The sequence below is a fragment of the Dasypus novemcinctus genome, chromosome 25 (genome assembly GCF_030445035.2).
Source record: "Dasypus novemcinctus isolate mDasNov1 chromosome 25, mDasNov1.1.hap2, whole genome shotgun sequence".
NCBI classification, from domain to species: Eukaryota; Metazoa; Chordata; class Mammalia; order Cingulata; family Dasypodidae; genus Dasypus; species Dasypus novemcinctus.
Genome location: NC_080697.1, coordinates 21,430,869 through 21,456,997, shown reverse-complemented (window position 1 = coordinate 21,456,997; position 26,129 = coordinate 21,430,869). Strand labels below are relative to the sequence as shown.

Genomic DNA, 26,129 nt, shown 5'->3' with positions numbered 1-26,129 from the left:
AATAATTGGTAATTGGCAGGGCTGGATTTCAAATTAAGTTGTCTGTCTCTTGAGGTTATGCCCTTATTTTCTGTGCTATACCATTTTATATTCACCTATTTTTTAACTTTGATTGTAGTTTACATGAATGGCTGCTTTATAATTTTTTCTTTATGTATATTTATATGTTTTATGTTCTGTTCTTTATATAATATTCCATATAAGATAAATTCTTTATAAAAGATGTTTTATTTCTTATTTTGGTTCTGCATAACTTCCCTTGATTTTCAAGATAGTGATTTTCAACCAGCAGTGATTTCATTCCCTCCAGGAAACATTTGGCAACATCTGGGGACATTTTTGCTGGTTGGGTAGAGACCAAAATGATGCTAAACATCTGACAATGTACTGGATAGCCCCCCACAAGAAATAATTATCCCAAGTGTCAGTAGAGCTGTGCTTGAAAAAAAGTAGGATCAGAATAGTTCTTTGGAACTGAAGCAATATTTTGAATAGTCTTACATTGTGTCACTGTCCAGGATCTTTCCCCTGTAGTCCTCTGATAATCATTCTTCCAGTACTCCACGACGAGAAGAAATCATTTATTTATGTATTTTGTTTTCCTCTTTCCTTGAGATTCACAGATCTTTAAAGCCACTGTTGTCTCCTGGCAAAGGTATGGCAAAATGGCAGAAATTAATAATGTTTTTTATCATCATCCTTTTAGTAGCTTGTCTTGGAAATATTGTGACCTTAATAATGCCAGTTGTTTTACTTTCAGGGTGAAAACCAGGATAGCTGCCAAATATGACCTTTTGCACAGCCCCACCTGGTGGATGTCATTCTTGCTGTCCCACCTCAGTAAAAAAGGTCTTGGTCCCCAAGTTAAAGGCAAAATCCATCAGAACTACCAGTGGGGTGAGTGATTCAGTTCATGAAATATGCATTGTGTATCTCTTCTTCCAGAAATCCCTGCCTTCGTGTAACACTCGGGTAATAAGGTGGAGGAGGGAGATTCAGACAGATAAATTCCATATATCATGATATGCTCTTAGTGAAGATATGAGCAGAATGATATAGAGGGTAGAGACAAAAAAATTAATTATGCTTAAAGGAGTAGATGATAATTTTATGCCTTCTTTAAAGGTATAGATAAAGGCTTGGGACTTACTACAATATAATAAATGTTGGCCATCTTAAGCTGGTAGCTTTTAATATAATTGGCTCTTTTAAAAATTACTTTTTTGTTTTTTTGAGGTACCAGGGCTGGGGATTGAACCTGGGACCTTGTATGCAGGAAGCCAGTGCTCAGCCACTGAGGAATACCTGATGATTGCCAAGATCCAGCTGTACCAGTCTGCCAGTACCTATTACAACACTGCACCTGTCCAGCCCTGTGATCAGAGCCAGTTGCCTCATCAGTCTGAGCCCTGCTTTCCAACTCTGTGAAATGAGGTGATCCTGACTGATCTCTCAGACAGTGGGAACATATTGGATACTGATGATTGGCAGCACCCAGCAGAGTCCCCAAAGCACAGAGTGCCGTGGTTGCAGGGGAGGGTAGTGGCCATGTCCTTGGGAGAGGTTCTCAAGTTAAGATGGTTATTCCTTCCAGCCACCAGCAAACCAAAGCAGAGCTCAGTACCGGGAACAGCTCCCAGACCAGTGCTCAACTCTTGCCCCTCTTTGAGCATCAGAGACACAGCCAACCAGGTCAGTGTGCACTTGGCTGCCTCCTACAATGCTGTCATGGTGGAAATGAACATGGACCTTGTCCCGGCATGCCCTGAGGCCAGGGAAAGAAGGTGACTTCCACCCCTTCCCCTGGTCTGCTCTTCCTTCCCTTCCCTCTCTCCACCCAATAAAAGGACCAAAAAGTCCCAGCTCCAGAATAAAGTTTTAGAAGGCTCCCAGAGCTCAATGCAGGTCCATAGCTCCTGCTTATTTCGCTGTTCTACAGACCAGTGATTTGGCCTCCCTGTAATTCCTGGAGTTCTCAGGGGTCAGGCCAACCTCTAGCTGCCCCTCCTCCTCCTCTTCCTCCTCCTTATCCTGGCCTCCAGCAGCATCTCCTCCTCATTCTGGACTTCACCTTGTTCGATGCCCCCTGAAACCCCCGCATGTGCTTTTCCTCAGCATTTTGCATCACAACTCCTCGTTGCTACTCTACAACCAGGTGGGGGTTTTGCAGCATCACCTCATTAACCTGGATAAGAAAAGCAGCAACTTATAGAAAAGCATCCTGGTGAGCCGGGTGAAAAGGGTAGGCCCTTGGACATCCCCACCCCATCAATCTTATGTGGGTACCAACAACTCCTTACTAACTTCTGCAAAATGCCAGCTCTTGGCTCTTGGGCCAGCAAGCCTACTCCTTGGAAAGGTGGGGTGCCACCATAGCACCCCACCTTACAAAGGAGGACACTAAGTCAGGCAGGCTCACTCCTGGCCAGTGCTCTGGGAGGATGCTTCTTTGGGAGCATATACAATATGTCCACTGAGCTCCCTCCAGCTCTGGGATGCTTTTATCCGAAGACACAGTGTCCCCTTGTTCACTCCTGAACAAGCAATGACCCTCTCCTTTGCCTTTGTGATTTGATCCAGATACTCTCTACAGCATGTTCATCTGACCACGTTTCCCACTACTGTTCTCTGCTCTGAGCCCACCAAGCCCTGACCCACTGAAGAGCCATACCTGCCTCCACTGTTCTTCCCTATAATCCACACAGATGCTTTGGACTCACTGGGCCAGGCTCAGAGGACACCTACATGGGGCACTTCTGCAAAACACAGTTTTTTGGCCAAATTGACCTGGATTCAGACCCTTTGCCAAATCCACAGATGGGCCACGTGACAGACCAGAGACTCAGGTTTCCTTGAATGCAAAATGGGGTCTTTCCCAGAGTACCTCTCTGATGACTAGAACTTGGCTGACTACAGGGGATATAAATATGATTGGATTTGGTTCCTGCCCTAGATTAGCTCACAGTCTGATGGGTGTAGACAAACCGTATACATGCACAAAAATTGCAAAGAGAAAAGTTCTTAGAAGTGGACCATAACACAAAGGAGAGGTGACTATGGTATCTGCCAAAGCTTCTTGTACACTATAAAATACTTTTGAAAATCATAAGTCAATAATACTAATTCTGCCACTGACAGGCTCTGAGAAGCTCTATCAGGATGTAGTAAAATCTAATCATTCAAGATGAACTTCCCCAAGTGTCTCCTGGGAACTTGGTTCTGGGCCAGGCACCAGGGACACAGAGGAATGAAGATGGTTTTTGCTGTGAGATGCTTATAGTCCATAGACAGGACACTAAGTGGTGTAATATGTGATATAACCAAGGTATATTCCATCTGCTGTGGGAACACAGAAGAGGGAGCTGCCAACTTTGCCTGGGCCATTTATCTGGGAAGACTTCCTGGAAGTGGTGACATTTAGCAAGGCCATGAAATAAGTGGGAGTTGGTAAGATGGAGAGAAGGGGGAGCAAGGACATTCCTCACCAAGGAATGGGAGAGAGCTGGTTGTGACTAGTCAGTATTTGTGCAATTGTGGGTTGTGGATGAAAGGAAGGTAAGAACAATTCAAACGAGTAATCGCTGCAAGGACAGCAACTGTTACAGCATAACTTTTTACCCTCCCTAAATTCCCCCAAAGAAGCAGACAGAACACTAGCAAGACAATATCAAGAACCCACAGATAACATCTATGAAAATGTCAAACAAGATCCACTTGATATCAGCATGTGAGCGAAAGGAAGTAGAGGAAAGGCAATAGGTGTAAGGTTCAATAACAGAAGAACCCCAAGTTGCCAGCAGGTAGTCAGTGGAAATTAAAGCTGAAATGGTGGCTGGAGCTGAGTGAAGTAGTGAAGGCCTTAATTCAGGCATGAGTGTTAGCAGACTTTTATAAGCTCTGGAAACTCAACAGTATTTGTAGGAATGTGAAAACATCCCAAACCCAAGAGGGTAAAATTTACTTCGGACATCAAATAAAAAATTACTAGGCATGCAAAGAAGCAGGCAAATATGACCCTTAATGAGGAGAATAATCAAGTGATCAGAAATGACACACTTGTAGAAATTAGCAGACAAGAGGATTAGAACATCTTTTATAACTCTTCCATATGTTCAAAAACTTTGAGAATGGGCAATATAAAAAAAGACATCTAATGTCTACAGCTAAAAACTACAATATGTGAGAGGATAATTGCATTGGATGAAATTTATGGCTAATTAGACATTGCAGAAGAAAAAGATTAGTGAGCTTGAAGATACAAGATATAAATATCCCAAATAAAAATGGAAAGAACAGAGTTTTTAAGAAGTGAACAGATCATCCGTGATCTAGCTGTGGGCCAACTTCAAGTGATCTACTATACATGTAATTATAGTCCCTAAAGAGTGGGATGCAGAAAAAGTACTTAAATAAAGGCCACAATTTTTCCAAATTCAATAAAATGTATAAGTTCAGATAAGCAATCATGAAAAAAATTATAGCAATACACAACATAAATTGCTCAAAATCAGCACTTTGAAAAAATTAAGCTTTCCCCCTAAGATCAGGAACAAGACAATTGTTTGTTGTATCATCATTTCCATTCAGTATTGTGTTGAGGTTCTGGCTTATGCAATTGGGCAAGAAAATAAAAGGGTTCCAGGTTGGAAAGGATGAAGTAAAACTATCTTTATATTTAGATAACATGCTTATCTATATAGAAAACCTGGAGAATCTGTATAAAGTTATTAGAACTAATAAGCAAATTTAGCAAGTTTGATCTATTAATAGTGAATGATTAAATACTAAAATTAAAAATATGAAATCAATATAAATATGACAAATGATGTGAAAGATGTGTCCACTGAAAGTGACAAAATATTGTTTAGATAAAGGAAATGAAAATAAATGAGGTATATTATGTTCATGGGTTAGAAAACTTACTTGGCTAAGATGCCAATCCACAAATTGATCTACATATTCCATGCAATCTCAATTAAAGTCCCCACATTTTTGTTGCAGAATATGCTTATTCTAAAATTCATACAGAAATTTGCAAGAAAAGATTATAGTTGGAGGTCTAGCACCACCTTATTTCCAGATTTATTATAAAGCTGTAATAATCAAGACAGTATTATATTGGTGCAAAGATAAATATATCAAGGCAACAAAATGGAGAGACCTGAAATACACCCACAGATACTTGGCTGACTGATTTTTGACAAAGATGCAAAAGCAATTCAATGGACAAAAGATAGTCTTTTTAAAAAATAGTGATAGACTATCTGATTGAATATCCAATGCAAAAAAAAATTAACTTTAATTCACACCTTGTACCATATGCAAAAATAAATGACAAATGAATAATAGAGGGGTGTGGGAAGTTGACAATGCACTGACAGGTAAAGCTCAATGCTCTCACAAAAACAATGGAGAAAGAGGCAAAAGCTGTCTGATGGAACGGCTTTCTGGGTCAGCAGAACAAGACACAGCTACAGAACTCCCAGGAGGGTGAGGGACAGAGAGGCAAAGAAGCAGAAATAGACTTGAGTTACCAAGCCCCTGTGGCAGCCAGGATGGGTTCCCTTCCCTCACCCACAAAATGTTAAGCTTGGGTAAATCTCTTGACTAACTGGAGCCAACTGATGGGAACAGACATTTTCCTTCCTATCAGCTCTTTCAAGGGAAAAGGAAGGGGAGTTCATGGTGCTTTTCTCCAGTGAACTCAGCCAGCAGAGCCCACTTTGAATCTTCACTCTGGAGATTGAACACAGGAACATAGGAAAACCCAGACTGAAACATCTCAGTGGAATGGTGTGCTATCTAGTGCCATCTGCTGGCCAGTAAGGAAATTTCATGATCAAAAATAATACGCACTCTGTATCCAATCCCTGGGAGAAAGTCTGTGCTCCCCACCCCAGTGAGTCCCTGGTTCAATTTTGGAGATTAAATAGCACATTTGAAAAATCAGTGAGTCAAAGAAGAAATTGCAAGAGAACATTGAGACAAATGAAAATGAGAATGCAACATATCAAAACCTATGGGAGGGAAGCGAATTTGGCTCAATGGATAGAACATCCACCTACCACATGGGAGGTCCAAGGTGGGTCTCCTCACCCATGTGATGAGCTGGCCCATGTGCAGTGCTGATGCGCACAAGGTGTGCCATTCCATGCAGGGGTGTTCCCCACATGCAAGGAGTGCACCTTGTAAGGAGAGCCACCCAATGCAAAAAAAAAGTGCAGCCTGCCTAGGAATGGCACTGCACACACAGAGAGCTGATGCAGCAAGACGACACAACAAAAAGAAACACAGATTCCTGGTACTGCTGACAAGAATACAAGCGGACACAGAAGAACATACAGTGAATGGACACAGAGAGCAGACAACTGGGGGGGCGAGGGTGGGCAGGGAAGGGGAGAGAAATAAAAAATCTTAAAAACAAAAAACAAAAAAACCCACAAACCTGTGGGAAACTACAAAGACAATGCTGAGGGAAATTTATACCCATCAATGGTTACATTAAAAAAAGGTGAAGGAGCTAAATTTGATTATCAAACTACACACCTGTGGGAAATAGAAAAAAACAACAACAGCAAATCAATCCCAAATCAAGCTGAAGGAAAGAAATCATAAAGATCAGAGCAGAATTAAATGAAGTAGGGAGCCAAAAAAATTAGAGATAATCAACAAAATGAAATGTTGGTTCTTTGAGATGATCAACAAAATTTACAAACCCTCAGCTAGTCTGACAAAGAAAAAAAGCAAACAGTGATAAAATCAGAAATGAGAGAGGGGATATTTCCACTGAACCCATAGAATTAAGAGTCATCAAAAGAGGATACTGTGAACAATTGCATGCCAAAAAACTAGACAATGTAAAGGAGATGGAAAAATTCCTAGAAACACACAAACCTCCTGCACTAACCCTAGAAGGAATGGAGGACCTCAGCAAACCAATTGGAAGTGAAGAGATTGAAACAGTCATCAGAAACCTTCCAAAGATGGAAAGCCTAGGACCAGATGACTTCACGGGTGAATTTTCCCAATCATTCAAAGATGATTTAATACCAGTCTTGCTCAAGCTCTTCCAAAAAATCAAACAAGAAAAGCACTACCAAACACATTCTATAAAGCCAAAATCAACCTAAAACCAAAACCACATAAAGAGACTATAAAAAAGAAAATTACAAACCAATATGTCTAATGAATATGGATGTAAATATCCTCAACAAAAATATTTGCAAACAGAAATCCAAAAGCACATTTAAAGAATTATACACCATGATCAAGTGGGTTTTATCCCAGGTATGCAAGGGTGGTTCAACACAAGAAAATCAGTTTGTGTAATAAACCACACTGATAAATTGAAGAAGAAAACGCACATGATCCTCTCAATTGAAGTAGAAAAGGTATTTGACAAAATACAGTACCGTTTCTTCATTAAAAAAACAAAACAAAAAATGAGAATGGAAGGAAGCTTTCTCAGTCTTGTAAAGTACATATATGAGAAACTACAGCCAGCATATTACTCAGTGGTTAAAGACTGAAAGCTTTCCTGCTGAGCTCATGAATAAGACAAGGATGCCCACTATCACCATTGTTATTCGAGACTGTGCCAGAGGTTCTAGCTAGAGCAGTTAGGCTAGAGAAAGAAAAAGGCACCCAAATAGGAAAAAAACAAAGTAAATACTTCCCTAATCACTGATGATATGATCCTAGATCTAAAATCTGAAAAATCCACAACAAAGCTATAGAACTAACAGATGAGTTCAGCAAAGTGGCAGGATACAAGGTTAATATGCAAAAATCAATAGTGTTTCTATACACTATTGATGTGCAATATGAAGAGAAAATCAGAAAAAAATTCCATTTACAATAGCAAATAAAATATTTAGGAATAAACTTACCCATGGATGTAAAACATCTCTACTCAGAAAATTTTTTTTAATTATTAAAGAAACTGAAGAAGACAAATAAAAGGAAGGATATTTCATATTCATGGATTGGAAGACTAAATATCATTAAGATGTCAATTCTACCCAAAGTGATTTATAGATTCAATGCAATCTCAGTAAAAATCCCAACACCTTTTTTTTGCAGAAGTCAAAAAACCATTTATTAAATTTAATTGAAAGGATAAGGAACCTAAAATAGTCAAAAAGATCTTAAAAAAAAGAATGAAGTTGGAGGACTCTCACTTCCAGACTTGGAAGCATATTGTTTAGGACACAGCAGACAGTACAGACAGCAACGGGTAGGGGGAATAAATAAAATTTTTAAAAAGTAAATCTTTTTGAAAAAATGGGCAGGAAAATCACAAAGACCATTGTCTGAAGAAGAAATACAAATGATAAACACATGAAAAAATGTTCAACATCACTAGCAATTATGGAAATTCAAATCAAATGGCAATGGGAATCATTTCCCATCTCTTAAGACTGGCTGCTATTAGAAAGTAAGTCGGAAAACTGGAAATGCTGGAGACAATGTAGAGCGATAGGACTACTTATTCACTGTTGGTGGGGATGTAGAATGGTACAGCAACTGTGGAGGACTTGCCATTGAACCTGGCAGTACCATTACTAGTTTTATACCCAGAAGAACTTACAGCAGAGACATGAAGAGACATCTGCACGCTGAAGTACATAGTGGCATTATTCACAATTGCCAAAAATTGAAAACAACCCAGGTTTCCATCAACTGATGAATGGGTAAACAAATCATTGTGAATACGATGAAATATTATGCAGCAGTAATAAGAAATGAAGTCCTGAAACATATGACAACATGGATGAACCTAGAGGACAGTATGTTGAGTGAAGCAAGCCAGATACAAAAGGACAAATACTGTATGATTCCGCTTCTAGGATCTAAGCATACTATGTAAACTCATGGAGTTAATAATTAGAATATAGTCAGCAGAAAATAGAAAGATGTTAGAGAATGGAAAGCTGAGGGTTAATCTATGCAAAATTGGTGAAAATGTTGTAAATCTTTGGAAATGAATGAAATGGTTAAAGCATTCCATGGTGTTTGCAAGTAGATGTGCTATTGCACGAGTATGGCAGCAGTTGAAAGAGAAAGTTTAAGGTCATGTATATTATCAGAAGGAAAACTAAAAACTGTAACATGGGACTGTACATGACAGTAAAACCTCATGTAAAACATGAATATGAGTGATACTGCATACATGACTGTCTTTACAAAATATAAATATACAAGTGAGAAGGAAAAAGAATAGCAGCTATGTAGGGCAGCCTAAGCTTAGAGACAGGTGATCAGTTTTGTTTGTTCATGTGTTGATTATTATTGGAATAATGTAAGAGCTCTGGGAATGGGGTGATGAATGCACAAATATGTGACTATACTAAGTACAAAAGTACACTGATTGTACTCTATGGATGCATTTATGCTTTATTAATATATATTCATAAAATTGTTTTCTTTAAAAAATTTTAAAAGATATAGGTTGACAGAATGGATTAAAAAAACAGGAGCCATCTATATGCTACCTAAAAGAGACTCACCTTAGACCCAGGGATCCAAACTGGCTGCAAGTGAAAGTTTGGAAAAAGATACTACATGCAAACAGTAACAACAACAATGAAATAAAGCAGGAGTACCTATACTAATATCGGACAAAACAGACTTAAATGAAAAAAGAAGTAATACAGAAGGTCATTATAGTATTTATAGTAATTAAAGGGACAAGCAACCAGGAAGAAATAACAGTTATAAGTATCTGTGCACCTAACCTGCACCTGCAGGTTGCTGCAAAATACATGAGGCAAACTCTGCCAAAACTGAAGGGAGAAATACACATCTCTACAATAATAGTTAAAGACTTCAACACACCATCCACATCATGAGACAGAATAACTAGATAGTAAATCAACAAGGAAACAGAACTTGAACAAAATGATAAACAAGTTAGACCTAACAGTCATATACAGAATGTTCCACCCAAATTCATGGGTTACATATTCTTCTCAAGTGCTCATGGATTTTTCTCCAAGGTAGTCCACTTTTTACATCATAATGCAGCTCTCAATAAATGTAACAAGATTGGAATTATGCAAAACACCTTCACAAATAACAATGTAATAAAATTGTAAACCAATAATAGGAAAGGAGTATATTCACAAATATGTGGAGACTGAACAACACATTCCTAAATAACCAATAGGTCAAAGAAGAAATTGTAGTGAAATTAGTAAATATATTGAGGCAAATGAAAACAAGAACCAAACTTGCCAAAATTTATGGGATAAGAAATTGTTAGCTCTAAACATCTATATTATATAAGAGAGAGGTAAAATCAAAGATCTAAATGAAAAACTGGAGAAACTAGAAAAAGAACATCAAACCACTCCCAAAGCCAGCAGAAGGAAAGAAATCATAAAGATTGGAGCAGAAATAAATGAAATTGAGAGCAACAACAACACAACAACTGAGGGAGTGCTGAGTTCCTAGCCAGGGGAGCTCTATCACAGTCCCTAAAGGAACAGCAACAATCCCCCAAGTGCAATAGTAAAGACCAAAAAAGAATCAAGGTCCAACTGTGAGCCCTTGACACTAATGACTATGCTTGTGAGCCTGTGCACCTGAAATAAGAACAAGGCCTAGAGCTGCAGGGTGCCTAAGAGTTACCTCCTGAGAGCCTCCATGTTGCTCAAATGTGGCCAGTCTCGAAGCCAAACACAGCATATAAATGCATTGCCTTCCCCCCAGCATGAGACATGACTCCCAGGAATGAGCCTCCTTGGTCCAAGGGATTACTACCAAGTACCAGCTGATGATGTAACTAGAAAATGACCTTGAATAAAAGGGTCAACTCGGACCAGCAGAATATCTCAATCTACAGATAATATCAGGAGTTAAAAATGTTTTTTGACCTGAATAAAAGGGGGAAATGGAAAGGACAAATGAGTTTACATGGCTGTGAGTTTCCAAAAAGAGCCAGGAGGTTATGAGAGGGGTTGTCCTTATGCACACCTCAACAGAGTCCCAGAGACAGATAAAGTAGATACAACTCCAGGTATTGGTTCTTCTGAGGGCTACAGAGACCCACAGGTCCTATGGTCATGGCAGATGGAGTTCAGTGCCATGTCAGTTGGCCCTACTTTGGAGTTTGTGTTTCTGTGTGATGGAACTGGACTCAGATGTGATCTTTGTTCACAAGCCTATTCTTTTACTTTTACTGAAACTGTATTTGGTGCTGGGGTTTAATGTATACCCAGGGCACCTGAATCTCTGGACTGACCATGTGATAGCCAGGCCCTGAGCTTTAACAGACTTCAGCTCCTACACTCTGGTTTATTGGACTTACCCCACTCAGCTAACATGGAGTTGAAGAAGGTTAACCATCACACCATGGAACCAAGAGTGCCTACAACTGAAGGCAGGAGGATTGCACCCAGCATCCATGTGGAATCTAAGCCCCCTCTTGATATAGATGTGGAGTGGACACAACCATTCCAAGGTTGACAGGATGGAGGAATAGAGTATGGATTTAGAGTGGACTTACTGATATTCTATTCATGAACTATTGTGATTAGTAATTGAAGAAAATGTGGCATTAGTGTGGAGAAAGTGGCCATGGTGGCTCCTGGGGGTAGGGAGTAGGAGGAAGAGATGAGATGTGGGGGCATTTTTAGGACTTGGAGTTGTCCTGGGTGGTGCTGCAGGGACAGTTTCCAGACATTGTTTATGTCCTCCCATGGCCCACTGGGTGGATTGTGGGAGAGTGTGGGCTATAATGTGGGCCACTGACCATGAGGTGCAGCAGTGCTCAGAGATGTATTCACCAAATGCAATGAATGTCTCATGATGATGGAAGAAATTGTTGTTATGGGGGGAGGAGTGGGGTGAGGGGGGTGGGGGGCATATGGGGACCTCATATTTTTTGAATGTAATATTAAAAAAATAAAGACAAAAAAAAAAAAGACCAACAGTAAAAACAACAACAACAACAGTAAAACCATAGAGAAAAATCAACAAAACCAAAAGCTGGTACTTTGAGAAGATCAATAAAATTAACAAACCCCTACCTAGACTAACACAGAAAAAAGAGAGAAGATGCAAATAAACACAATCAGTCCATTCTGTAGGTTATGGAAGGATATATAATGTCCAGCACTTGTCCCTGCAATATCATTTAGGACAACTCCAAGTCCCACTGAATGGACTGGGGGAGAGTGTAAACTACAATATAAACTATAATCCATGCAGTACAACAGTGCTCCAAAATGTATTCACCAAATGCAATGAATGTGCCACAATGATGAAAGAGATTGTTGATGTGGGAGGAGTTGGGGGTGTGGGAGATATATGGGAGCCTCTTACATTTTTTAATGTAACATATTTTGTGATCTATGTATCTTTTTAAAAAAAAACAAAAATTAAAAAAAAATACAATCAGATTTGAAAGGGGTAAAGTTACAACTGACCCCACAGAAGTAAAAAGGATCATAAAAGATTATGAGAAACTGTCAACAAACTAGATAATCTAGATCAAATGGATAAATTCCTAGAAATGCACAAACCTACACTGATGCTACAAGAAATACAAGATCTTAACAATCCAATCACATTTAAAGAGCTTGAATCTGGCATCATAAATCTTCCAATTAAGAGAAGTACAGGACTGAATGGCTTCACGGGTAAATTCTAACAAATATTTTGAGAAGAAATAACATCATCCTGTTTAAAGTCTTTCAAAAAATTGAAGAGGAGGGAAAATTACCCAAACACATTTTATGAAGCTAACTTTACCTTAATACCAATTTCAGATAAAGACACTACAAGAAAAGAAAATTACAGATCAATTTCTCTAATTAACATAGATGCAAAAATTCTAAACAAAATACTTGCAATAGAATCCAAAGGCATATCCCAAGACTTACACATCATGATGAAATGGGTTTTATCCCTGGTATGTATGGGTGGTTCAAGAGAAGAAAATCAATTAAAGTAATATACCACACTAACAAATTGAAGGAAAAAAAACACATGATCATCTCAACCAATTAAGAAAAGGCATTTGACAAAATCCAGCATCCTTTCTTGATAGGAAAAAAAAACACTTCAAAAGATAGGAATAGAAGGAAAATCCCTCAATATGATAAAAATCATATATTGATACACCACAGCCAACATGGTTCTCAAGAGGAATTGTTGGAGGCTTTCTCCATAAGATCAAGGAAAAGGCAAGGATGTCCACTGTCATCATTGTTATTCAACATTGTGCTAGAAGTTCTAACCAGAGCAATTTAGACAAGAAAAAAAAAAATCCAAAAAGGAAAAGAAAATGTAAAATTCTCACTATTAGCAGAAGACATGATCTTATTTATATAAAATTCTGAAATATCTACCAGAAAGTCACTTGAAGTAACAAATGAGTTCAGCAAAGTGGCAGGATACAAGACCATCATGCAAAAATCAGTAATGTTTCTGTACACTAGTATGGAACAATCTGAGATGGAAATCAGGGGGGAAATTCCCTTTACAATAGCAACAAAAAGACTCACATACCTAGGAATCAATTTTACCAAAGAAGTAAAGGCCCTATATGCAGAAAACTACAATACCATGCTAAAAGAAATCAGAAAGATCTAAACAAATGGAACAATGGATTGGAAGACTAAATATCATTAAGATGTCAATCCTACCCAAACTGATTTATAGATTCAATGCACTACCAAGCAAAATTCCAACAGTGTACTTTACAGAATTAGAAAAGGCAGTTACCAAATAAATTTGTAAGGGAAAGTTCACCTAAATACCCAAAAGCATTCTGAAAAAGAAGAGCAACCTTGGAGGAATTTCACCACCTTACCTTGAAACATATTACAAAGCTAACGTGGTCAAAACAGCATGGCATTGGCAGAAAGACATACTCATCAGTCAGTGGAATAGAACTGAGAATTCAGAAATAAACCCTCAACTCTATGACCAACTTGTTTTGACAAAACTACTGAAGCCAAGTTAAAGGGACAAAACAGTCTCTTCAACAAATGTTGGAAGAACTGGATATCCATAACCAAAAGAATGAAAGATGACCCCCATCTCATTCCCTATACAAGAATCAACTCAAAATGGGTCAAAGACCTAAATGTAAAAGCCAGAACAATAGAATTACTACAAGAAGATGTAGGGAAACATCTTAAAGAACTTGTGATAAGTGGTGGTTTCTTGGACCTTACACCCCAAGCATGAACAACAACAACAAAAATATATAAATTGGACCTCCTCAAAATTACACACTTTTGCACCTCAAGGGACTTTGTAAAAAGGGTGAAATGGCAATCAACTGAATGGGAGAAAATATTTGGAAATCACATATCTGATAATGTTCTAATGTCCATGATATATACAGAGATGCTACAGCTCAACAATAAAATGTCAAATGACCCAATTTAAAAATGGGCAAAAGACTTGAATAGACATTTGTCCAAAGAAGAAATACAAATGGGAAAAACACATGAAAAAATGTTCAACATCATTGGCAATTAGGGAAATATTTTTAAAAATTACAATGAAATATCAATTCACACCTATTAGAATGGCCACTATTAAAAAGAGAACTAAAAGTGCTGGAGAGTATTTGGAAAGATAGGAACACTTATTCCCTGTTGGTGGGAATGTAGAATGGTACAGCCACTGTGGAGGACTGTTTGGTAGTTATGAAGGAAGTTGAATATAGACTTGCCATGTGAACTGGCAGTACCACTACTAGGTATATGCCCAGAAGAACTGAGAACAATGACAAACAGACAGCTGGACACCAGTGTTCATACTGATGTTATTCACAGTAGCCAAAAGATGGAAACAATGCAGGTCTTCATCAACTGATGAATTGATAAATAAATTGTGGTGTATACACAAAATGGGATGTTATACCTCTGTAAGAAGAAACGAAGTAAAGCATATGCCAACGAAGATGAACCTGGAGAACACTATGTTGAGTGAAGCAAGCCAGACACATTAGGAGAAATACTGTATGATGGCACTACTATAAACTAAATAGATTGTGTAACACCATGGAGTTAACTTTAATATGGGCCAATAGAAAATAGAATGAGGTTAGAGAATGGAAAGCTGAGGATTAACTTGTACAGAATTGGTAGGACAATGTTTGTTGGAGTCAGGTCTTAGTCGCTTTAGAGCAACTTTGTCTACTACCTCTGCAGATGTATTAAATGTACATTCTCCCTAAAAAATAATTTTTTAAAAAAATCCTTGTTAATCTTTGAAAATGAATAAAAAAGGCAAAAGCCTAACATAATGTCTGTAACTAGCAGTACTGTTTTACATGGTTATAAAAGGGGTTTGAAGGGAAAGTTAAGATCATGCTTATTACAAAAATGGAAGATAAAAAATGTAACATGGAACTCTATAGCATAGTACAACCCCATGTGAAATATAAAAATGGGTAAAATTGCATATATAAGACCGTTTTTCTTTGAGATTTAACAAATTTGTGTTAACCCAGCAAGATGTTCTTATAAGACAAAAAAAAAACAACAAAAAAGAACTAACATTGTACAAAGTTAGAAAAAAAACAGACATGAAGTATTACATATTGTATGATTCTATGTATATAAAATGTAAATAAAAATGAATTTATAAAGAAGAAGCTACATTAGTAGTTATTTAGGGCTGGGGAAAGACTACTAATGGGTGTAAAGTTTTTAGTTTTGGAGTAATTAAATTACTCTAAATTTTTTTGTGGTGATAAATACACAACATTGTGATTATACTAAAAGCAGTCCATTATACACTTTGGATATATCTTATGGTAGATGAATATATCCCAATAAAACTGCTTAATAAGTAAATAAGAAATTGTACTAGAATAGGCAGACATAGCAGCTATGTACAGCAGGGGAAGCATAGCAAGATCAAGGGGTTAAGAAATTTCATGTTTGTTTTTTGTTTATTATTATTATTGAAATAGTAATAATGCTCTAATGATGATTGAGGTGATGATAAAAAAAAGTCAGTGTCCCTGCCTTCTGGGCCCATAGAAGCCTTCTTCTCAAGCCTCTGGCTGCAGGTTTTGTGCATATTGGAGGAGAGCAAGTCCAGGGCTGATATCTCTCCCCTGGCCTATTGAAGCTTCTTTGGGAGACTGTGGGTGGTAGCAGCCCAGCTCCCCCTCCCTCCCCTTCCTTTCCTTATGGATGGGGAGAGGGAGTAATGAAGGAAGAGCTCCATAGCTACTGAGCTGGCACAGGTGCCATTTAACTGCCTGCTTCTGAAAAATGGGCACAAACATTCACATGGCCAGTCACTGCTGCAATCATTGGCCCTTCAGCCCTGCCCACCTCTGCCCCTATAGCCCACCAAAGATCAGTCCATCTGATATTTTTAAGCTTTGCTTTCTCAGGGCCATGCAAGCCCACCTCTGATGCATCTTCCCTAAGTAGATTAATCTTTCGTATTTCTTATTGCCACCTGGTTATCCAATGGCCTTGTTTACTGCAACTAATACCTTTATTTCCTGGTGACACAGGGTAGACTCAAGTTTTGTGGAACCCAAAGCTTACTTTGGGGGCCCTTCTTTACCTAAAATGCAAAATTATCTTTCTTTTCCAAACTTCACAAAAGCATATGGTCATGAAAGCATGTAACTAGGTTCCCTTGCTTCCTTTCAGAGCCATGGAAGGAAACTGTAGCAAATGAATGGCTCTGAGGCTAAAGTTTCACTAGATTCATGGGAAATCAGCCTTTGGTTATGGCTTTCTGGGGTCATAGGTCCAGAAGCATCAGCTTGTTCTGGAGCCACTGCTTGGCCAATTGGGCCACAGACTGCAGACTTTGTCCACCACAGGCCTCTCCACCTGAACAGAACTAGTCAGACTCATGTCTTAAACAATGACAGCAGCTTCACAGCTCCTCTTGAAAGGGACTTCCTCCTTTCCAGGGCTCCCTCCATGCTGTGCCTTCACTGCTCTAATGTCCATCCCCAGCCCAGCAGCCCATACTCCCTCTCACCTCCAGCGTTTGCTCACACTGTCTCCTAATCCTGCTGTCTCCACCTCCCAGGCTTCCTTCCCTGGCTAGCTCCCACTTTTCCTTCAGGAGTCCCAGGACAGAGCATTCCTCAGGGAAGCCCTGAGCACATTATCTTCCTCCACAATCTGTCAAATCCCAGCAATGCCAGGTGGTGCCAACCTTGCCTCTGAAGACCCCTGGTAGGGTGGGTGGGGGTGGGTGCGCCTCAAGCTATGGGAAATGTGGTTGATGGAGAAGGCAGCCTGCTGCTTTTAGGAAGTCAATTGAGCACATGTATCCATCTCTCCATCATCCAGAATCTGCAAGAGGATGGAAAAGATGTTTTAAAAAACCAGAAGCATAGCCACACCTGAAAGCAGAAGAGGGGCTACTGGGGACACAGGAACTACCAGGGGACCATGACAGATGGAGAACAGTCAGGACAAGATCAAAGAGAAAGCACACCACCCAGCAGGACACACAAGAAGGGTCCTCCTCCTGTGCAAGGAGAAACTGATGGAGGGTGCAGATGGCACTGGGCACAGAATGAAGAATTGGGGTGTCATGAAGAGCATAAGCCAGGATGTCCCTGTTCAAGTATCTGCCACCTCCTCCAAATTTTTAAAACAGCTCCCAGCAGTACTGAGCCCTAAGACAGGTAGTTGTGTTTTCCTGGTGGTAGAGGGGACAAAGGCATAATCATCCTGAGGATTGTTCAGTTAATCAGCCACCTGGGCCACTGCCCACATCTGGGTTCCATGAGCAGTCTCCCCTTTCCATGCGGCCAGAAGGGTGCCCCAAAGCATTGTACCTTTGCCTGCAAATGGCCCAGCTGCCCTGCAGATCCCTACCTGAGCCCTGAGCTCAGTAGCGTGCACACTACATCTGCTGAGAGCCTCACAGTTGCCCTAGGAGCTGGGGTGCATTGGCCTTCTTACAGACTAGTAATTGGAGGCTGGGAATAAGCCTGCAGTTCAGGTTCCTTCTGCTGAGGCAGCAGAGTCGCCAGACTGCTAAAGTGCATGAGGTGTGGGCTGAGCTGGGCACAGCTTCTCCTCAGACAAGACCTGAGAGACAGTGAAGTAAGGTCAGTGCTAGGTCAAGCAGCCCTTGAGTGACTGAGTACCCCTTGCAGCCTACATCTCTCCACTGTCATCAGAGAGGGTTGAGTTGGGAGGTCCCTTAGTCTCTGCCCCAGGTCCCCCTCCTCTGGGACCCAGAACCCTGCTCAGGTCCAGGTTCTGGTGTGTGGGCTGCCCTGCCCCCTGCTGGGCCCTCATGGTAGTTCAGGAAGAGGGAATGAGGATGGCTGGTAAGAAACTAGAGGACCCTTTCTGAGGGAAACTGTCTGCCTTTAAGGGGAAACTGGTCATCTTTGGAAAGAGGAGGAAGGTGAGCAGTGGCAGTGTGGGTGGTAGAAATGAGAGACCCACCTGGGCAGGGCACTCCCTGGCTCCATCCTCCTTCCTCTAAATTTATGGGGAGAACATGAGTCACAGAGACTGGGGAGACCCATCACAAGGGAGGGTGAGGGTTTAGGGGTGACATCAAGGTCAATTTCCTGTAGGACGGTGGTTTGAACCCTGTTCTGAGAAGAGGTAGGGACCTGGATGGGAGTGGAGGCAAGGAGGGGCCCCATGTGAGCAAAAACCCAGTCACTGCCCTAACCCACCCTGGAAGCCCACCCAGTCCTCACTGGGATCATCTCTCTTCTGTACCCAGTAATACTTTCCTTGCCAAGATCCAGCTGCTCCAGTCTGCCTGTACCTATTACAACTCTGCACCTGCCCAGCCCTGTGATTAGAGTCCATCATCTCATCAGTCTGAGCCCTGGTTTCCATCTCTGTGGAATGGGGTGATGCTGAATGATCTTTCAGACAGCTGGGACAAATTGGATACTGCTGGTTGGTAGCACCCAGCAGAGTTCCCAAAGCACAGAGTGCACTGCTTGCAGGGTGGGTGGTGGTGGCCATACCCCAGGGAGAGACCCTCAAGGTAGGATGGTCCCCATCCAGGCACCAGGCCACCAAAGCAAGCTCAGCACCAGGAACAACTGCCAATTCAGTGCCCAACATGTGTGCAGCCCCTCTCTGAGCATCAAGGACACAGGCAACCAGGTCAGTGTGCAGATGGCCATGTCCTACAGCTTTAACAGAAAGCAAATGAACAGGAACCTCATCCCAGTGTACCCTGAGCCCAGGGAAGGCACGTGACAGTCCAGCACTTATCCCAGACAGCTCTTGAACAACTGACCCTTCCTTTCTTGGTTCCAGTATTCACTCTCTCCTGTCACTAAAAAGGCCAAGAATTCTCAGCTCCAGAATAAAACTTTAGATGATCCTCAGGTCTAGACACAGCTCACAGCTCCTGCTTATTTCACTGTCCCTAAAGTCCCATGATTTGACCTCCTTGTCATTCTGGGAGATCTCAGCCACCAGCCACACCTCCTCCTCCTGGCTTCCAGCAGTCACTCCTCCTCCTAGGTCTCTAGCAGCATCTCCTCCTCATCCTACACTTCTACCTTGTTCCTTATCCCCTGGCACCCCTACACGCACTCCTTCTCAGGGTTTTGCATCATGACAACTATTTACTACTCTACAATGTGTGGGATGTGTTGCTGCATCACCACATTAACCTGGACAAGAAGAGCAACAACAAGTAGAAGAGCATCTGATGAGCTGGGTGGACAGGGCAGCCCCTTGGACACCCCCTACCAACCATCTGTGGGTACCAAAGTCACCCTAATGGCTTTCACACAAAGCCAGTTCTTGGCTAAAAGGCAGCATGCCCAATTCCTTGGAGGAGGTAGGGGGCCACCATAGCACCACACCCTACAATGGTGGACACTAAAGCAGGTAGCCTCAATCTGGCCAGTGCTCAGGGAGGATGCATTGTTGGGCGCGTGGACAATATGTCCACTGAGCCCCCTCCAGCTGTGAGATGCTGATGCTTTAAGACACAGTGTCTGTCCCTTTGCTCACTTCTGAACAAGCAATGATCCCCTCCTTTATCTTTGACCTGATCCAGATGTTCTTTCCAGCATGCTTACCTGACCACTCTACTATGTTCTTCTCCACACAACGCCCACCAAGCCCAGGTCCACTGAAGATCCACCCCTGCCTGCACTGTTCTTCCCTATAATCCACACATACACTTGAACTCACTTATGAGACTGGGCTCAGAGGACACCTTCATGGGGCATAGTGGAAAGCATGACTTTTGCTTCCAGATGGACTTGGATTCAAGCCCTTATCTGGGACAAACCCACAGATGGAACATGTGACAACAATATCTTGTCACCATTGCTCAGAGGCTCAGTTTCCTGGAATGCAAAATGGGGTAGTGATTCTGACCTCATGAGTCACTTAGGGATTAGAGCAGAGGAGAAGGCACTTAAAAGCTTGGACCTCAGGAGGCCTGCCTGACTGAATGAGCACAGCCCTTGGGTGAGGCGTCCGGCCAACAGCAGGAGTGGTAGGAATGGCAGTGACAGTGGCTGGGTCCAAGGCTATGGCTGGGCATTGACACATTGAGCTCTTCGCACAGGTTGCTTTCTATAAAATGTGATGATTCACTGAGTGTCAGAGGACTTCCCTAACAAGAGTAATTATCCCCCAACCCTCACTCAGACCTTGGTGTGGGGCGCACTTCCCAGGGCTCCCTCACATGTACTCACATCAGCTGTGGGAAGGCTGGGTGTTTAGATCAGGGGTCTTATCAATAAACACAGGGGATGTGAGCAGAAGAGGAAGAGGAGGTGAGTCTGCCCAGACTCACTTGCCTGCCTTCCTGCTATTGGCTGTTCTCTGTGGGTGGCATCTGAGGCATCTATTGCCAAGGTTGGCAATAGGGGAAGTGGATGTTTATCTGTTACCTACCCAACACCACTTCTTCAACTCTGCTTTTCCATGATCTCCATGCCCACCAAGGCCAGAACCAGAATGGCCCCACCTGGCTGTGTTCTAGATGCCCCCAAGTCCCATGGAGTGTGAGAGGCTCAGGCAGGGCTGGAGGCATATGGCATTTGACAGTTCCTGTGAGTAGAGCTGTGCATGTGTCACACATGTGCATCCTGAGTCAAGCTCACTTGCTTGATAAGATTGCTTCAGGGATGTAGATTGGACTGTGTCAGTGAGGCCTAACTCAGGTTGAACCTCTGCCCCTTGCTGGGTCTGATATAAATGGAAATACAGAGAGAGATACATAGAAAGACACAGGAAAATTATGCTGCCATATTTGATCCTGCAATGCTGAGGCTGAGGAGGAGGCCCAGTGAGAGACAAGCCCTGTGCCAGGTTTGCGTTTGCCTGCAGCTGCAGAAAGGCAGAGAAGTCGGCAGAGACGTCTTGCTCCCCTCGTGGCAGCTGATTTTGGTGAGAAAGCACCTGTTCAGGGGCCTCAAGTTGGACTGCTCATGGTCTTGGAAGATTTTACCCCACATAAGTCCCCTAAGAAATGCCAAACCCATCGGCAGCCCTTTGGCAAACTAGAACATGTGGCCTAAAGGGCCTGGCCCAGCACACCTGTGCTCACACTACCCACCAGTCAGGCTGCTCATCACCCCATGCCTGTCCCACCACCTGCACAGTGCCCAGGGAGTCACTGAGCTGCCAACTCCCCCAGGAAGCCTGCCTTGATGTGTCCCCTCTGGATTGGGTGACTTTCCTTGTTCCAGTCACACCTTCCTCTTGTCTCTGTGTTAGCATTTACCATATTGTTATGCCCAACTCTACCCTTCCCCAGCTGTCAGCACAAACAGAGCATGGACAGGGCCTGGCACCCTGTCCCATGGTGCTGGACACCCAGAAGGCACTCCATAATGGTTTGTTGAGTGACTGCATGACTGAGGCAGTGGAAAGAAAACAGATTTAGAAGGCATTCCCAGAACCACCTCTGAGCTGTACATCACCAGGCTGTTAGCTGCATGCTGTTGAGCTCCTGAGAATTAAATAACATAAAGGCCAGAAGCCCTCTCTGGGGACTGACCTTCCTGAGCAGCTGCTTTATTCTTACCACTGAGACTTGCAGTCAGCATGGTCAAACCAGAGAGGTCACCATAGAACCACAGTGTTCAAAGCAAACACTGAGGCAGGCCTCCCATCCATGGCAGGTTCTCGGTGACTGTATTAGTCAGCCAAAGGGGTGCTGATGCAAAATTCCATAAATTGGTTGGTTTTTATAAAGGGTATTTATTTGGGGTAGGAGCTTACAGATACCAGGACATGAAGCTTAAGTTACTTCCTTCACCAAAGTCTATTTTCACGTGTTGGAGCAAGATGGCTGCTGACGACTGTGAGGGTTCAGGCTTCCTGGGTTCCTCTGGGCTCAGCGCCTCTGGTTTCTCCACAAGGTCAGCTGTAGACTATCAGGCAAATGGCTCTGTCTCTTTCCCCAGGGCTCCAGTTTAGGACTAGCATCAAATACCAATATCAAAACTCCAACATTAAGAACCCCCAACTCTTTCCTTTGCCATGCCTTTTACCTGTGAGTCCCCACCCACCGAGGGTGCTCAATGCCCTACTGGCACAAGAGGTTTATACTTAAGTAATCAATCTTATTACTGTAATCTGAATCCAATATAATCTCATATGCCCAGAGGAAAAGACCAATTTACAAACATAATCCAATATTTCTTTTTGGAATTCATCAATAATATCAAAGTGCTACAGTGACTCAGGCCTGGGTCGGGGGAGTGCTTGTGCCCCCTCAGCTCCCCAGCTCTTGCCATTCTGGGTGCTCTGGCCAAGGAGCCCTCCCTGGTGTGCTCCCCCACTCTGCATTCCAGCTTCACGGGAGCCTCCTTCAGCCTTAACCTGGCCAAGGCCATGCCCACCTCTCACCCCCTGCCTGCACAGCTGTTTCTTGTAACCCACCCACCTCCTCGGGCTCTTCTGTAAAGCATGGACTTTGGAGTCAGGGTGTCCAAGGTAGAAATCCACAGCTGAAGCAGCTCACAGCCTGCATCGGGATCCCAGCCCCTCAGGGTTATTGAATGTAAAAGGAAACCAGTGACTTCATTCTCAGGAGCACATGTTGGAGGTTGAAGAAGGGGAGCTGAAGGCTCCTAAAGAGCTTCACTGGGGAGAACCCCTGGCCCAGTGAGCACAACAGGGACAAGGCCCTGCCCAGGAAGAGGAACGGGCGAGAGCAGTGAACATGAGCCCATGACGGAGGCTGGGCTTTCTCTCCTAGAGCTGGAGGACTTGATGCTGGGCTGCCTGCTCACCCACCAATGGGGGGCAAAGGCAGGGAGGGCTGGGAGGGCTCCTTAGCTGCAGTGAGTGGCCCCAGCTCTCAGTGCTGGTGGTCTGCCCTCCTCCACCCTGGGCCACCCCACACCCCGCAGAGCCCCCTGGCCTCTGTGAGAGACTGGGTGGTGTTCAGGTGTCCTGGGTCCTCTCAGGGAGGACAGGTGGAGGCTAAGAGAAGAAGAGGCTGCAAAGCTCACCTGCTTTCTTCCCTCCTCTGACTCAAAAGGCTGTGCCCACCTCCAGGTATGCCCCTTGAGGGCACCTGTCTCCATGTCCTCTGTGAGCACACTCATCTACTTCCACATCCAACGAGACAGTGTCATGTGGAAACTTAGGCCCAAGGACATGCAAGATGGCCCAGGACCTCTGACATATGCAGAGCACTAAGGGTAACTCAGGGTGAGTCCTAGGCCAGGGTGCCACCCTGCCCCCTTTTTGCTAACAGAATGAGGGCTCCTGGCAGTCTGGGTCCACTGCTCAGACTTTTCCCTTATGAGACAGGTTTCCTTTTGGTATCGCTGCATCAGCCCAGCACACATGTGATATCACAGGAGTGGACCATGGGGCTGGAGTCAGGAGGAGAGGACACCAGAGGGATGATGTGGAAACTGAGGAAGGTGTTGGAGGCAGCTCTGCTGCTGGGCAGTGCCTCCCACTCTTCTCACCCCTGCCCATGTACTTATACATGGGAACGGGGAGAGATGCCAAGCTGATGGGCAAGGGGATCCCCAAGGATCCAGGGGCCTGCATGACTGGTGCCATCCCCAGGATAGCCTTGAACTGGCAGGCCTGGGTCAGAGGGGCTCTGGGCTTCTGGAACCAGGATGAACCTCTCCCTAGAGAGGAAGTGGCTCCAGGAGGTAGGCCTCAGTCTCCTCCTCTGTCTATTGGGGTGTTTACAGTGGGTGACCCACTAGGGAGCCACAGACCAGGGAGCTGTCCTTTCACCCTGGCCCTCCTTCAATGTCCCACTGCTCTTCCAAGGACCTAGGAGAGCTGCTGCCTTGAGGATATTCAAGCAAACTGTGTGCTCACTCCTGTGGGTAGCCTCTTAGGAGCTACAGCCCTGAGGCTGGCCAGCAGGGGGTGGGCAGCCACATCTCCAGCTGTGCCCACTGTGCCTGCTGCAGTCTCTGGAAACTGGAAAGCATCATCCAGAGGCCTTTCTGGCCATCCATCTGTCTCAGACACTACATGCACCTCCTATCATTAGCAGCCATCTGCACAATCTGAGCTTGGTTGAGGCTGGTAAAGGGCTTCTGATATCATCTCATTTATTCATACAGTGATTGTGCCCCAAGCACTCACCCTGCACCAAGCTTTGTGTTCAGTCCTGGATGTGGAGTGAAAAGAATCCCTGTTGTCCCTGCCCATTAGGATCTCTGCATCTGAAAGGGGAGGTGGACAAAAGCATGAAAGCAAACACAACTGCAAGGAAAGAACAAGTGTTACAGAGGAAACTACGCAGGGTGCTGGGAGGGGGACTATGGCACCATTAGGTGTGGGAGTCCCAAAGGAAACATTGAGGTGACACACTGTGAGCCAGCCCTGCACAAGTGTGGGAAGAGGGTGCCTGGGAGAAGGCATAGCTGGGGAAGAAGCAGAGGCAGAGGGACCTTGGCTAGAGAGGAGGCTAGGAAGGCAGCTGCTGTGGGCAGAGCCTCACCTGAAGCTTACCTGGGGGAGCAGGTGCTTCCCAGCTCTGCTGTGTTCATCAGCAAGATTCGCAATGGGATGGTGTCCAGAGAGGGAGACTTCACTCACAACGGAGAGTGGTGAAGACAGAGAAGCACTTTGTGTAAGTCGTAGGGGGGTGTCCACATTTAGCCATTTTGATGAGCATCAAGTCCTGAGGCCAGAACTCACTATAAGGGGGGTTCTTGGTGCTGCTTGGTCCTGGAAACAGGGGTGGCAGTGAAGCAGGGCACAGGCAGAACAGCACAGAGGTTGAGAGTCCACACTTGCTTCTGACCCTCAATACAGTGGGAAGCCTCTGGAAGGATTTCTGGCCCAGCAACAACATCTGACTTTTATCTCATTTCAACCTCATCATGACATAGACTGAGACAGCAATCCAGGAGTGAAAGTGAGTTTATGAAGATCACACAGCCCTGCCCAGGGCTGTTTTGAGTTATATTCAATGTTCCCTCCATCACCTTCCTGCTTATTCCATGTCTATATCTGTGAATTCAATCTGTTACACAAGATTATGGGGTTTGCAGCATTCGCCCCACATTGACTTGACCGTGTGCCCAGGAAGCAGATGCTAGAATGATTCCCAGTGTATTGGGCAGGAAACTGGGGAGGCCTCAGAGACTAGTCTGGTGTCACAAAATCAAAAAGAAGAGGGAGCCGGGTCTGCACCCAGGTGCATCTCCTCCTAGTCGGGGCCTGAGCTGAACACAGGCCTTCCAGGAAAGTGTGGGGACGGACGTGTGGGCAGAACTTTGGCCAGTTAACAAGATGATCTGGGTGAGGGGGATAGGCAGACAGACATGCAGAGGGACTTTCATGGATTTCTTACTGCTGAGGGGGCCCCAGGAAGGGGACCTAAGAAGGTGACCTCACTGCCTTTGTGACAGACCCAACAGAACATGAAACCCTGGTAACCAGGCCCCCAGATTCCAGAGGCAGCCCCTTCCCAGCTCACTTGGCAGGAGACACTCGAGATAGCAGCATGTTTTCCTGCTGCATTCGCAGACCCAGAGGCTCAGGCCTTGACCCAACCAGGAATGAGTCCCGTTTCCAAGGCTTTTGACATTGGCTCAGGCCTCAGCCATGAAGCCCCAGGCCACTGACCAGTAGGTCCCTAAAGGTAACATGGGGTGACCTAGGACCAGCCAACTGAGCACCTGCCACTACTGAGCTCCTGCCTTGCCAGCCCCATGTCCCATCCAC

The 26,129-nt window shown here is 43.6% G+C and overlaps 1 long non-coding RNA gene across 1 annotated transcript; it reads right to left on the bottom strand.

Moving 5' to 3' along the window:
• Window positions 1-259: 259 nt before the first annotated feature.
• On the bottom strand, window positions 260-25,756 carry LOC131275908 (uncharacterized). Its single transcript, XR_009183383.1, has 3 exons — window positions 24,909-25,756; window positions 24,540-24,619; window positions 260-646 (listed from the first exon to the last, which is right to left on the bottom strand). It is a non-coding gene; the product is annotated as an uncharacterized lncRNA (long non-coding RNA).
• Window positions 25,757-26,129: the final 373 nt, after the last annotated feature.